At 44.3% G+C, this 15035-nt stretch overlaps 1 non-coding gene across 1 annotated transcript; it reads right to left on the bottom strand.

Annotated features, from left to right (window-relative positions):
• Window positions 1-8375: 8375 nt before the first annotated feature.
• On the bottom strand, window positions 8376-8447 carry Trnap-agg (transfer RNA proline (anticodon AGG)). Its single transcript has one exon. It is a non-coding gene; the product is annotated as a tRNA-Pro (tRNA).
• Between the last annotated feature and the right edge of the window lie 6588 nt (window positions 8448-15035).

Below are 15035 nucleotides of genomic sequence, written 5' to 3'. Positions count from 1 at the left end.
GTATGACTTGGTTGACGCCTGGGCGCGAGTTCCGAGTTCCCTCTTCGCGGCTCGTTGTCACCCAACTGTCCTCCCGAAAAGGTCGCAGAGCTTTTTCTTGCATTGCTCCCAACTCGTTAGCTCCTCTTCAATTCAATTCATTTTTATTGATAAGTAAATTAGTACATAGACAGTAGTATACAGGAAGGGGTCCCAAAGTAAAAACTGCAGGCGGGAACCCCTTACGATGAATTAAATATCGAGTAATGAAACGAAACTAACACTGCATAGGTGAAAAATTAACAAGCACATAAAGACGAAATAATTACAGTAATATCATGCATAATCATATACTAAAAAAACCAAGTTACAAAAATGAAAACTGTACAAAAATACAAAAGAAAACCGACACAACATAACATCCAAAAAAGAAAAGATAATAATACCATGGTATAACATGTCAGCACAATAAATTTGAAAAAGTGACGAATACATTCAAAGGCAATAGCAATGTTAATTAGAACAGTTATTTTTTTATTCAAATAGGTAGTCCTTTAAGTACATTTAAATTGGAAAGGGAGTTACATTGTTTTAAGTCAGTAGGCAGGGAGTTCCAGAGTGATATAGCAGAAAAAAGAATAGCTTGTTTTCCATAGTTAGTGCGTACCTTAGGCAAAAGTAGATTGCCCTTAACAGAAAAACGGGTGCAGTTAGAATTAACGAATACAAATGATGAAATTATATCGAGGTAGAGATAGCGATGAAAAACTTTGAAAAATAATAGACCAAGATTATAGTAATAGGATAGGGATAAAGGTAGTACACGATTGTTAAGAAAGAACGGGAGTGAGTGAGATTGTCGAGGTGCAAAAGAAATAATACGAATAGCTTGCTTTTGAAGGGTTAGGAGAGGTGATAGATGGATATTATAAGTGCTGCCCCAGGACTCAATACAATAATTGATATGACTGTGAATAAATGCATAATATAAAGTGACAAGTGTTGTGATATCAAAAAAAGATCGAGCGCGAATTAGTGCCCGAAGTCCTGGTGCGGTTTTTCTAATAACAGACAAGATATGGTCACGGAACTTTAGGTTAGAGTCAATAACAACACCTAAAAAGGTAGTGCTACTGTTAGTTTTGATTTCTTGTGATTGAATATATAGAGTACGAGGAATTGGATTTTTTTTCTGAGGACACGTAAAAAGCATAAAGCACGTTTTCTTTACGTTGATTGTTAGTTTATTTATAAAAGACCAATTATGAAGAGAATGTAAATCTGTTTGAAGGTTGGACATTAGGTTGTCAAGTTTAGTATGGGAAGAAATAATGGTGGTGTCATCCGCATATAATATGCACTGTGAAGAAGATAGACACTGGGGGAGATCATTAATGAAGATTAAGAAGAGAATCGGTCCCAAAATAGAGCCTTGAGGAACTCCACATTTATAGTAATTGGGTCGGAGTTAGCACCATTAATAGAAATGCATTGTTTCCTATTGTTCAGAAAACTCCGTAAAAGGTTTAAGGCTGGTCCAGTTATGCCATAGCGCTCCAGTTTTATAAGAAGTATGTTGTGGTCAATAGAGTCAAAAGCCCTTGCAAAATCAACGAAAATAGTTCCAGCATAAATCCCATTATCAATACATCTTTTAATTGTGTCAGTGAAGTTAGCAATAGCTATATTAGTAGAAAGCCCCTCACGAAAACCAAACTGAGAATCAGAGAAAATATGAAATTTTGTGAGATATTTACTTAACGGATTTCAATTACTTTTTGTAAAACCTTGTCTAGGAAAGGAAGCACGGAAATTGGCCTGTAATTTTAGACAAGCTTACAGTCCCCTTTTTAAAGACAGGCAATACCTTTGCTTCCTTGAACTGTTGCGGAAACACTCCGGTCTTAAATATAAAGTTAAACATGTGAGAGAGCACAGGAGCTATTAAAGGACTGATTGATTTTATGACAGCACCATTAATGTTATCCAAACCCGGGCCTGTGGCACGCAGATTGGTAATAACCGATTGCACTTCTTCAGGAAATGTAGGATATAAAAAGAAAGAATGAGGATAACGTGGAATAGTGCAGAAGTAAGGAGAGGAAGGGGTATCAAAGCAAGCAGACGAGAAATGTTCAGAAAAAGCGTTTGCAATCCCTGAAGCATCATTAATGCATAAGCCATCCTGAACAACCGAAGTCACTTGCTTATGTGTTTTTCCTTTGTTAAAAAACTGATTGAGCAATTTCCATTTCCTTTTAGAATCCTTTCCACAGTCCTGCAGCTGCATACTGTAATAGTGCCGCTTGGCTGCTTTGAGAAGAGTGGCTAATACAGACGAATACTTTTCATAGCGCGATTTCAATTTGCAGTTGAATGGCTGTCGTTTTGTTTTTTTGTATAGGTTGTCCTTCTTCCGTAAAGAAGAAAGAAGAGATTGAGTAATCCAAGGGGCACGTGGAGCGCGATATCGCCTTTGGATGATGTAGTTTTTGTGCATCTCTGTATCGCATCAGTAATGACAGAATAAAATTCAGACAGAGCAGCCTCAGGATCTGTGAAGTTAAGAAAATGTGACCACTCAGTGATCGAAATAATACGAACAAATTCATTTCTATCAAAAGACGTGCGCAGGTGAGGCAGATGAACGGGCACTACAGATTTAGTAAGGTAAAAAAACACTGCTAGGTGATCGCTGATATCGCAATCGAGTGCACCAGAATAGATATGTTCATCAAAATTTGAGAGTATGTGATCAAGCAACGAAATCGAGTCGTTAACACGACGAGTAGGCACATTTATCAGAGAGTGTAAGCCAAAACTAGAGAAGCAGCTGATGTAATCAATACAGACACGGTTTGAAGTGTCGAGTAGATTAATATTAATATCGCCCATTACAAATACGTTCTTGTTCTCGAAGGTTAATTTATCAAGTACCACAGCAAGAGCATTACAAAAATCAGCGGCGTCAGAAGACGGGGAACGATAAATGGAGGCAAACACTGATTTCTTATTATTAATAGTGCTGACCGGCTCAAGCTCAATCCAAACGGATTCGCATTTCGCAACACTGATTTCAATGTCAGTGCGCCTGGTGTATGGCAGTTGTTTAGATATGAAGATTGCAGAGCCTCCATGGGCATCACTGGTACGGTTAGCGAATTCACAGTGGTAATCACGGATACTATATAAATTCTGATCATCAGAGGAAAGCCACGTCTCAGAAAAACATAAAACAGAAAGTGATGCTTAAGGCGATGAAGAAGAGTGTGAATGTGATCGAAATTCTTTTTAAGGCTGCGTGCATTAAAGTGAATGGCAGAAAAATTGTCATGTTTCGGTAAAGCATTAGCAAGTTCAATCGGTGAAAGAACGTCCATGGTCAATATGGTAATTACTATATCAGCGCTATATTAGTTTTCACACGTCGAATATTTTTAGATCAGCTTCGGAATTGATGCGAAAGACGCGGCTTGTCATTGTTTTTCTAGCCTTGATGACACAGTTGTCTGTCCAGACGAACATCCATTCCCTCTGATTCTTTAGTGAGCGCGCCTTGGAAAGCAGCTTTTTGTTCTCAGGTGTGAGGTGGTCATTAATGAAAATGGCATTTTCACCAGAACCAGAGAACCCAGATGTTTCAAAGAGCTACTTTGGTACGAGAGATGCATACTTGCCAAAGGTGCCTAATGGTTAGAGCATTGGGCGGCTGTGCTGGAAGACAGAGGTTCGACTCCACCATCGGTCATGCATTTCTTTATAGCATTATAGGCCGACCTCGCCACTTAAAAAGTATCTAACAGAAAACCCGAGGTCTGTCGAGTGTACACAGTTTCGTCACAGTGTGCATGAAATCGCAAAATAGATACGAGGTATAGAAGCATCACTTTCATAAATGAGAGTGTGCAAGGTCCCCCGTGACCTATGCATGCACAGCTGTCGAGATGTCGCAATCATCACAATCTAAGCATGCGAGAGCATACTTAGAGAGTTAGGAGTTTTTTTTTTTTTTTTATTGACCCAATTTTAGTCTTCTCTCGCATCGACCATGGTATTTTTCAACTGCTAAGCTGGGCAGGTCTGCACATTGCAAAGGGCTCTTTTAAGCTATTAGGAAATGCTTGCATTAATGTTTCCTTTATTTGGTGGGAGAACGACTTTTGTAGTCATCTGCCTTCTGCTCCTTGCTGCGACGTTGTCGCTGGAGTTGTGCAAGAGGATATTGATGTTCAGCAAAGCATCCTTTCCCTTTAGAGTTGACCTGACCGTGACAAGCTGTTTCTTTACAAAGCAATTTTGCTCTTCGTTTGCTCTTCGCTTGGGTTTGCTTGATGTCAATGATCTCCCTGTGGATTCATCGTCCGTCGCTCATCAACTCTGCGTTTGTGAACGTCCTGCACACCATCATCTGATGTTGCACAACAAACCGCTGGAACGTGTTTGCTGGAGGAGGAGCAAAAAGACAAACAGCGGGCATCTATGGCTACTACTATCCTCGCGCCACACTTCTGTACCGGATGCAACGACTTCAGAGCTTGCACTACACGTTGTGGCGATGTGCCACCGCTCTACCCATCTGATGTTTACTTCATCAATCATATGGTGCTTGACAGCGGTAGCTGCACTTTTAAGCAAACTAATCGCACACTGCGGTGAGGTGTTGGGATAGCAAAGAGTCGCCAGCTGTTTAACACAAAACACTGACCTGTAAGCTGAGGCTGCTTTGAAAAAAACAAAGATTTATCTTGACTTCTGAAAAACTGTCTGTAATACAAACCGGGAATGTGCATTCTGGGAAGCCTTTTCTCGTTCATTGCTCATCTACAAATGCAAGTGCATGGAAATTCAAGAAGCATTTCACAGTAGTCGTCACCGCAGTTTCAAAACTGGCACAGAAAGCTAGTGACTGCGCTTCAAATGTATGGAGTGTTAAGACTGCCTCCAAAAAGCAGCCACTGAAGGAGGGTTCCCGAGTCCAGGAACACCAATGAAACTGGTAGCCTTCGAAACAGTCTTGCTTGTTTCCAGATCAGAAAAAGGACTGGCAATACGAAGAACAACAGGCAAATGCTAGCTAAACAAGTTGGTTACAGGAGCCTGACAAGACATATGCAGCCAGAACACGTTAAAGAGACCAATGCCAGCATATTAGTGCATGTGTACCAGCAATGCACTGCCCGCAGCCAATGTGCATATTCTTATGGTCAAAGCAGTAAACATCAACAGCATCAAACCAGTTGCACCAGGATGTGCTGCTAGCTTCGATTGATGCCTGCATCTACACATTACTGTGTACACAGCTGTCGCAAAGTGATCGAGGCCTTAAGCCAAAGGGGCTGCACAAATAGCAAATTATTGTCTGCTTTTTCATTGGCCTAATATGTTAGTGTCAGGCTGGTAATCACTGCATTTTACCCTCCAGTTTGGGAAAAATTGATTTCAAAGGAATTCAAAAGACGGTCGCCGACCGATTTCTGAACCTGATTTTTCAGACCCGGTGGCTTATTCGAACCTACCCACAGCAGCACCATCTGCTCGTGGAACCTGTGTGGGAAGGCAACCTTGCTCAGGAAATGATTAGTCATGGCTTGATGCAAAAAGTTTAGAATAAATGCAAATTCTAGTTAGTGCATCTGGTTTTCAACAGGCAAAATATTCTCGAGGACATTGCATATCCCTGCCAACTCTCCCGAATTTTCAGTAGAGATTACAAATTTTGGCCTGTTCTAGAATTTTATGAATGTTGCAACAAGTTTTGAGAAAAATAATTTCTGTTTGCAAAAATATTTCAAAGGTGTTGAAAGATTGTACTGCATGCAAGATGAATGTTCGCAGGATGCTTTCATTGGACATACTGAAGGAATCAAGATCCAATGTACAGTGGGCACAAGTAGCACTGGATCGCAGAGAAAATGCAGCGACTCCTGTCAATGCCTGAAACTAATGTTGTATGCAAACAGATATTTAGTACTGCAAACGACCCAAATGTAGTTCAGCTCTTAAATTTTCAGCCATACCCTTGGAAGTCTTCAGATGGTCAAAGTGTAATGAGGCCTACTTGCTTCAAGCAAGCTTATTCAGACAAGTGCCTAAAGCAGGTGAAATTGGCACCATCAATGCCACTGAAAAAGTCACTGTAATCTAGAGATAATAGTCGCTGCTCTTCCAAGTTTGGTTCTGCTAGTGTACTGCGTGTAACGCTAAATGAATTATTAATAGTGCTTATATATCCCCCAAAGGTGGGCGCTCAAGGCAAACCTTTAAGAAATCCAAGCTGACAACTCCAATAGCAAACACAGCAAACAGCACGTAGATGTTCGTTGTGATACCCACTGACCCAAGTTGATGTCGAAGAGGTTCGTTGAAGAGTGGCATATATACCTAACAGCCCCAGGGGCACCTAGACAGTGTCCTCAGTGGCACGTATTTTTAGACTGCACTATCTTAGCTATCGGCCCACGAAAACGGCCTGATACACAACAAAAACCGGGTTGACTCGGACAAGAATGCGTCGCATTAAAATATGTGCTATCAAACCCCGTCCCCGCAATTTTTGCAAATTTTAAAGTTCACAGGTTGGCAGGTATGATGTAGTGTGTGGTCAGCTGCCAGCTCACCCTCCCAACCGCTGAGCATTTGCTGATTTGCTGGACTTCTCTGCTGCACAGGTGCGACATACTTTGGCACATGGTACTTCACCCACATACATACTTGACCCGTGACATACTTTGGCATTTCTATGAACACCTTTCCGTTCAGCACATATCGGAGCATGATTTTCTGAAATTGTGTTCGTTAATTAAGTTTTATGCATTGTGCAGCAATAAATGCGCATTCTCGCTGCTACCCTGCTGTTTGTTTTCATCCTTTTATGCTTGTCATTCTTAGGTTACAGATAAGTCCTCAACTTATCCTCAGCATATATGTGTACAAAAATGCTTGCATTACTTAAATTTAGGTATGTGTCAAACAACCACAGGTGGTAAAAATTAATCCGGAGTTCCCCACTACGGCGTGCCTCACAATCAGATTGTGGTTTTATCACGTAAAACCACAAAATTTAATCTTTATTTTTTTTTAAAGGGTACTTGCTGTAAGGAAGCTTACACAGACAAATTTATGAAGGAGGTGAAATTGGCAACAGCACATTCGCTGAAATAAGTCGCTGTGATTTAAAAGCAATGCATTGTCAGGCTCTGTTGTTCCAAGTTTGTGGCTGTTTATGTGATGCGTCCAAAGGTAAATGATGTGTAATAAAAGCCACAAAAGGTGTGTGCTCAAGGCAAGGTTTAAAAAGAAGTGCATGCTTCCCTTTAGTGTTGTGTCCTCGGTATTTTTACATATTTTTTAAGTTCGACTTGGCAGGTATTATGTACAGTCGTGATCAAAAGTTTGGGGACCAAAGGTGCCGCAATTTTTTATTTTTGTTTCGCAGCCTGGGCATTCCGGCAGAAATCAAGAGTGCACGTGTATGCGCACGCGTTTGACCAATACAATGTACTAAACCAATTCCACGCCGCGAAGCTGTGCTTGCATATATATTTCATTTTTTTGCTGGTGCCGTGGTCCCCAAAATTTTGATCTCGACGGCACATGTGATAGCATAAGCCCCTCAATGCCCGACCAGCACCATGTACCTGTACCAAGTACCATGTATATGCAATGTGCTGGGTGTGTGAAAGGTCCATGCACGTGCCACCTTGTGTTGCTCAGTTTAAGGTGTTGCGACACCCAGTAGGGCACCCAGGATCTCTGCTCGGGGACGGGGGGGAAGCAAGCACTTTGCATAATATGCTATTTCCTTGCTTTAGCCAGAGGAATCCAACAGCAAATAAAATGCCTAATAATTATAATAATGACACCAAGGATGATGACGATGTTTATTTCGTCAGCATTTTACTCAAAGTAATTTAAGAGTGAATGAGTGAATTGTAATGACAATGTGAACAGAGCACTGAAAGTACACGTTGGACTGGTGGGACTGGACGCGTGGGGGGAGGGTGAACTCGGCCTCAGAGGAGAGTTACAACACTCGAACCCCCACCCGTCGGTGCGCCACTGGCGACACCCAATTGCTATCGCATTTGTTGTAATTGACGATGTGCTGGCAGACACTGTTATGTGCCTACTTTTTTATTGGTGTCACATATAATTTGTCATCTAAGGATTGGACTTTTTTCTTTTAGCACAAATGAAGCATGCATGCTACCAAGTGGGGCAGTTGCTACTCGGTTAAAGCTGTCCTGACAACCGGGAATGTGCTCGGCTGAGAGATAAGCATTGCTGCTGCTAGCATCTCTATGCAGTAATGGTGGTGCTGCCAGCACGGGTTTAATGCTTTGCTAGTGTCGAAAATTAAATAGTAACAACAACGTTAAGAAAAAAAAAAAAAAGCTGGGCTCGTCCGGGATTTGAACCCGGGACCTCTCGCACCCTAAGCGAGAATCATACCCCTAGACCAACGAGCCGCACTGCTATAGAGGAAATTGCGCTGTCAAGTTGCGCTGTCAAGTGTCACGTCAAGTGTAACGTCAGGTGTCAAGTTGCGTGACAAGTTGCGTTGTCATTGGCGATTTCGTACGTGATTTATTCGCATTGCATATTCTCTTTATACACTGGGTGATCTAGAATGAGCTGCCCATTGCCCGCGAATATTCAGCTGCAGTCACAGAGAGTATATAAGGTAACATCTGCCTGCGTGGCCCGGCATACAGATTAAACTTTTTTTCCATCATCCACCGTTTACGCTACTGAGCTCGAGGTCGCAGGTTCGATCCCGGCATAACTAAAGTCCCTAGATTTTCTGCTCAAGAAAGCAAAAAAATATCTAGGGACTTTAGGCATAACGGCCGGCGGCCGCATTCCGGCGGCACGTGTCGACGTAACAACCCAGAAGTTAAATTTATGTTTTAACCTCTTTCACGTCTGCCTTTCTTGCACCTTTCGAACCGCTCAAGAAGTGCTAAATAAAAAATTAAAAAGAAGAGAGAGGGGAAGTAGTCTAGTTTAACGTTTGGAAGCGGCAACGGGCGTTGGTACGCGTAGTAAACAATGGCCTCCGAGACTTGCATACACCGGCTCAAAACTAGCCGGTGCGCGCAAATCTCGGAGGACATAAATAGACGAGCGTCTCTCTCTCTCTCTTTTTTTTTTTTTTAAGCGTTTCTCTCTCATTTGAATGCGGCCGCCACGGCCGGCAAGCGAACCTGCGACCTCTTGGGGCAGAGATCACCGCGGAAGGGTGAAGCGCGGAAAGGAACTGCATTTAGAAAAGAATCGTTGCATCAAACGACCGGCGCGTTTCGAAGTCCTAGTTGAGACGCATTCGGCCGGCGCCGGCCATGCATGCGATGCGTGTGCTATACTTCCTACGGCGTACGTTGTGACTATTGTTGATCTGAACTTTTGTGCACGTATGGGAAGGAAAGAAAAAGGCTGAGGTGAGGCGTGATCTCATTTCGTGCGCGAACACTTTCAAAAATGTTTAAGGGTTGCCTGTGGCAGAAAGCACAATTCTAGTTCATGAGCTGGTCTACTCGAAGAGGCGGACAATACTTGCACAAGAAAATTGATATGCATAATCGTCTAATTCACAAAAAAATCAGTAATTGCGTTTTTAACTAATTACCTTATATATGGCCCATGACACCAGTTGGCATTGGCATTCCAGATACTTTCTTGACAAAACGTCGTTCTATATGCAATGAAGCAGAGAAGTAACTGGAACGCCAATGCATTTATCCGCATTGGCTGGCGTAAGGTGGCGAACGTCTCTTCGCGAGCTGTAGACCATGCCGAGATGCCTTGGCTGTTGGCAAGTAGCTGCGTTAAGGGGGCGATTGTGGACGCGAAATTACGCCCGAATCAGCGAAAGTACGAACATAGGCCTATAAAGCCACGGAGTTCCTGCAGCGTAGACGGCCTGGGGAACTCGGCGACGGCGCGAAGCTTTGCAGGGTCAGGAAAGACACCGTCCTTGCTGAAACATGGCCTAAGATGGTAAGCCGGCGGGCGGAAAAGTGGCACTTCTTCAAATTAAGCTGCAGTCCAGCGTCTGAAAGACAAGTCAAAATCCTTCGAAAAGACTACGACGTCGTCCAGGTAGCAAAGACACGTGTGCCATTTGAGGCCTCTAAGAATGTTGTCCATGAGGCGTTCGAAGGTATCAGGTGCATTGCAAAGGCCGAATGGCATCACGTTAAACTCATGTAACCCTTCTGAGGTTACAAACGCAGTCTTCGGACGGTCAGCGTCATTCATAGGGACCTGGCAGTACCCAGATCGAAGGTCCAAAGACGAAAGAACTCTGCTCCTTGCAAGCAGTCGATAGCGTCGTCGATTCTGGGCAGCGGATAAACATCTTTTCGTGTGATCTTGTTAAGGCGCCTATAATCAACGCCAAATTTTGATGCTACCGTCCTTTTTCTTCACCAGCACAACTGGGGAGGCCCAAGGGTTGTGTGAGGGTTGTATTACGCCACGATGAAGCATGTCGTTGATTTGTTCGTCAATGACACGGCGTTCAGTGTGGGAGACTAGGTATGGACACTGGCGTAGGGGTGCATGGGTGCCGGTATCAATGTGGTGAACGATGGTGGAATGTGTGGCCCAAGGAAGATTGCGTATGATCGAACGACATCCGAAAGCGATCGAGCAGCTCCAAGAGTTGGGTACGCTGGGCAGGCGGGAGTTCGGAATCAATTGACGGAAGGAAGGCCTCTAAGGAGACGAATCGGCGGCGGTAGCAAGATTAATGCTGTCGACGAGAAGACTTATCGTGTCGTCAGGCAGTTGAGTAGAGTAGGCGGAATCAATATCGTTAAGCCGACCTATACATTCACCACGGAATAAGGTGGCTGGGGAAGAGGACCGATTCGTGACATAACTGGCGCTGCAAGAGTTTTCGACTGTGAGAACTGCAAAAGGGAGGAGGAAGTGTTTGCGAGAGGTGAAGGCTTCGGAGAGCGCAAACATGGCAGTGGAAGAGGGAGCATAGCCACAAGAAAGTGGCACAAGAACAGAAGACAAAGGAGGTATGTCAGTGTCCGCGGCGACGACCACTGGAGAAGGCGGCTTGTCAGATGCGTCGTCACACGTCGGTGACAACTCAAGATTGGCACCCGCACAGCCAACAACGGCATGGTTAGTAGCAAGAAAGTCCCAACCCAAAATAACGTCCTGCGATCACGGTGAAAAAAAAAAAAAAAAAAAAAAAACGACAAATTCGACTACATACAAAATGTCCTGAATGACAAGTCGAGCTGTGCATGCCACTGAAGGTTGAATGTGGTGCGCGGTTACGAGTTTTGAGCATGGCGTCCTCCATGGAGCGCCTGGTAAAAAAGTATTGCTTAATTCCTATATACGCCTAACCGCGCGGGTAATTCCGTTTCAGTTTAAACGGCAACTCTGGCGATTTTTCGATGTCAACGTACGTCAATGAAATTCGCTGGGTGCGTTCCTCTGCACACTTGCGTCACGTCCTCAAAAAAAGCAAGTTTGAGAATCGCGCACATTTTCTACAAATTATTTTAATTAATTGTCTCGAACCCTCTACGTACCTTACCTCCACCTCGGGTACAGGCCACATTGTGTATGACGTGCGAAGGGGCACACGCAAAGCATGTCGGGATCATGCAGATGACAGCGACGAGAGCGTGGAGGAGTTGAGGATCGGGACGTATTTTGAGACCGTCTCTTCGGCGATATTATCGCCTTCGCGTGACGTAGTGCTCAACCAGCCAATCAGCGTGTGCATCGCGGCGATACTATCGCCGAAAGTGATGTTCGCAGAATGCGTCCCCTAGTGCTAGGCGTGATAAGTTGCGTTCCCTGTGGACGGGCAAGTGGTGTTGCGTTGTTGGCTGTACGAACCACACGAAGAAGACTGCTTGTTATCACAAGTTTCCTCGCGACAATGCTCTCCGCGAGCAGTGGATTAGTGCTATCCGGCGCGACAACTGGTCCCCAAGCAAGCAAGCACGCGACCGTGTGTTCCGATCATTTCGCGCCAGGAGTCCTACAAGGATAGTGTTCATTTGATGGAAGCCTTCGGATTAGCAAAGCCACACTTTCATAGGACACTTGAAGGCGGATGCCGTACCGACAGTGTTCGACCAAAGCCGAGCAGCCGCCAGCACCACGAATAAAAGCCGGCAAAGGAGAGCGGAGGTATGTGAAGGAACATTTTAAATGCTCATGTGAATATCAGATGGTAGCACATTGCAACCTAAAGTGCCTATCACAGGAGCGGCCCACGAGTGTGTGATGTCATTGTAATATAATTACTGAGACTGGTGTCGCACACGCTCTTTCGTTCACGATCAAGCTTGATCAGCAGAATGGAATTTTTCGAGCGAAATCGAAAGTTATGGCTGCTGCAGTGCAACTATCTTGACCGAGTTGGTTGAGCTCAAAGGTGTAGACAGTGACGGTGCATGATTGCAAAGGACGGATTGCGATTGAGTGGATCCGGATCGAGCGAAATCGCGATCCAAAGTGCACGTGTAGAAGCACTCGATCCAAATCATTAGCTCCTTCGCGATTGAAACTGTACGTCCGTGTGACAGAGGTATATATACTCCATCGCGAGTGGTCGACAATAACATAAACTGATATACAGTGTTTTTTTTTAGCTGCCCCAAATTTTTTAAACTAAAAAATATATATATATTGGTCACGTTATGTTTAGCATTCGAGTGTACGGATTGGCGGCCTCTAAATACAGAGCAATGTCCGCAATTGCGTGCGTAATTAGCGAAGTTACGGTAATTACCTTTTAATTGTCAACAATAGGTGGCTACAGCAAATGAGTACTTTGGGGCCCGTCCTCGACACTACCTATCCCAAAGAACAAATTTTGAATAGCGGAGTTCATGTGAGAGCTATTAGGCCCCCTTGGCAGGCTCCTTGAAACCGAAACTGGCCGCAAAAAGAGCGCAGCGTCGACTGCGAACGCCGCAGACAGCAAGAAGATAACGCAAGCTGCTCGCGGGGCCGGACCGGTGGTGACATAGAGTTTCTAAATAAAAAAACATAGTAATATGAAACTCTATGGGTGGTGACCTTGGAGACGAGATGAAAGGCCGGGGGGTGTCGGCGACATCGACGACACAGACTCTCTTTTTGCGGCAAATTTCGGTTTCAAGAAGCCTGGAAAGGGGAACTAATTGTTCCCGTAGCTCCCACATGAACTCCGCTATTCAAAATTTGTTCGTTGAGATAGGTACTGTCGAGGACGTGCCCCAATGCACTCATTTGCTGTAGTGCACCTATTGTTGATAATTAGAACGTTAATTACCGTAACTTCGCTAATTACGCACATAAGTGCGGAAATTGCTCTGTATCTAGAGGCCGCCAATCCGTACACTCGAATGCTAAACATAACGTGACCAAGATGTATATTCCTCTAATTTAAAAAATTTGGTGCAGCTAAAAAACCACCCTGTACAGTACCATGAGATTCACAGCCGAGATTCAGAGCCGAGTTCATAGCTTACTAACTAAATTAACAAGCATGATGTCAGCGCGCACATGCAAACATTGAACAGATCACACTCGATGACCGCGGACACTCGCTGTCAAAACGCTGGCGGGAGCAAGCGCGGTTGCTGCAGCGAGCGAAGTGACCTTCGTGCTTTCTATCGCTTCAACGCAAACTGAGCGACGAGAACACTGTGCGCACAAAGGTATGAGGCGCCTGCAGGTTAGTTTCAAGATGAGGCGCGCGCGGCCGCGCGAGGTGTACGCAGTTGGAGCCGCATTCATCACAATGAATGCGGCTTCATCACCTGATGAATGCAGCTGCAGACCGAGGTTCAAAGAGTGCATGATCCTTGAAAAGTCGAATAATGAGATGACACGCCTCCTTATTGAGGTCCACTGCATCACAACTTTGGCGTCTATCACCTTATCAGCTAAGGAAATAGCTTATTTGAATAGCACGACACGCACGTGTTGACATTTTTTTTGTCAGTGTGGTTCCGCCCTTGGTGTCATGCGCAGTACTGTCTGTGGCAAGGTATAAATATTGACACGTATATATGTCCCGTTCTTCTCGCAATAAACTGTTGATAGTTTGCGCTTCGTTTGTGAAACGTGTTCCTTCTTTTGTCCATGTTGTTTGCGCGCAATGCTACACGTTCTCAATTTGTGTTGCTTTTATATCCAGCCAAAACTGGCATAAAGCTGCATTACTGCGATCTCAGTATCCCTCAGGCAATTAGTTGTGTCGGGGCCAGCACAGCAGTAAAGCGGTAGGCTAGGGTGCCATCGCTTCTTGTTAAACGCGCAGGACTGGCGAATAAATTTATTATTATTATTATTATTATTATTATTATTATTATTATTATTATTATTATTATTATTATTATTATTATTATTATTATTATTGATCTTAAGCATACGTGCAGTCGTCATCATCAATCATCATCTCAAAGTTCAACCCACCCCACCGCGCTTGAATCAAACCTGCATCTGCGCCTGCTGCCATGGGCGAGCATTTCACTTGCAGAGGTGATGGCGGTCGATCGGGGTCATTGCATTGTCGTCAGCATTGCGCTGTCGTTATCATTGCCATAAGACGATGACGCCTGTCTGTCATGGCGTACTTAAAATGACTTGTGTCCCTTGGCGTTGTGCTTTGTGAAGGGGGGTCGCCTGGATCAGGGATAGCATCCACGCACTGCAGGAGATTTCCTCTGCGGCGTTTCTGGAGGCAGCGCCGTTCCTCTTCGGGGCCTTGTCCACGCACACAGTGTCACTGTTCAATAAATGAACGAAAGCTGCACAGGCAGCCTGGAAAGATGGTGAAAGAAAAATTGTGGTGTTACAGCGTGGTGTCCTGCGTGAGGCATGGTACGTGATACCCTGCGGAAAAAAAAAAAAGGAAATGCGCGAAGCAAGCAAGCAAACAACAATTACACTGACGTACCAACTGTTTTACAGCGAATCTGTATATATGGCTAGGGTTCCGTGGATTTTTCATGCGCGCAAGCAATAATGTGGGCCGTTCCTGGTGATTGCGCAGAAAGGGTCCAAGCGCAATGACACATACC

This window comes from Dermacentor silvarum, unplaced genomic scaffold (assembly GCF_013339745.2).
Source record: "Dermacentor silvarum isolate Dsil-2018 unplaced genomic scaffold, BIME_Dsil_1.4 Seq709, whole genome shotgun sequence".
NCBI lineage: Eukaryota > Metazoa > Arthropoda > Arachnida > Ixodida > Ixodidae > Dermacentor > Dermacentor silvarum.
This window is presented reverse-complemented; position numbering and strand designations above follow the sequence as displayed.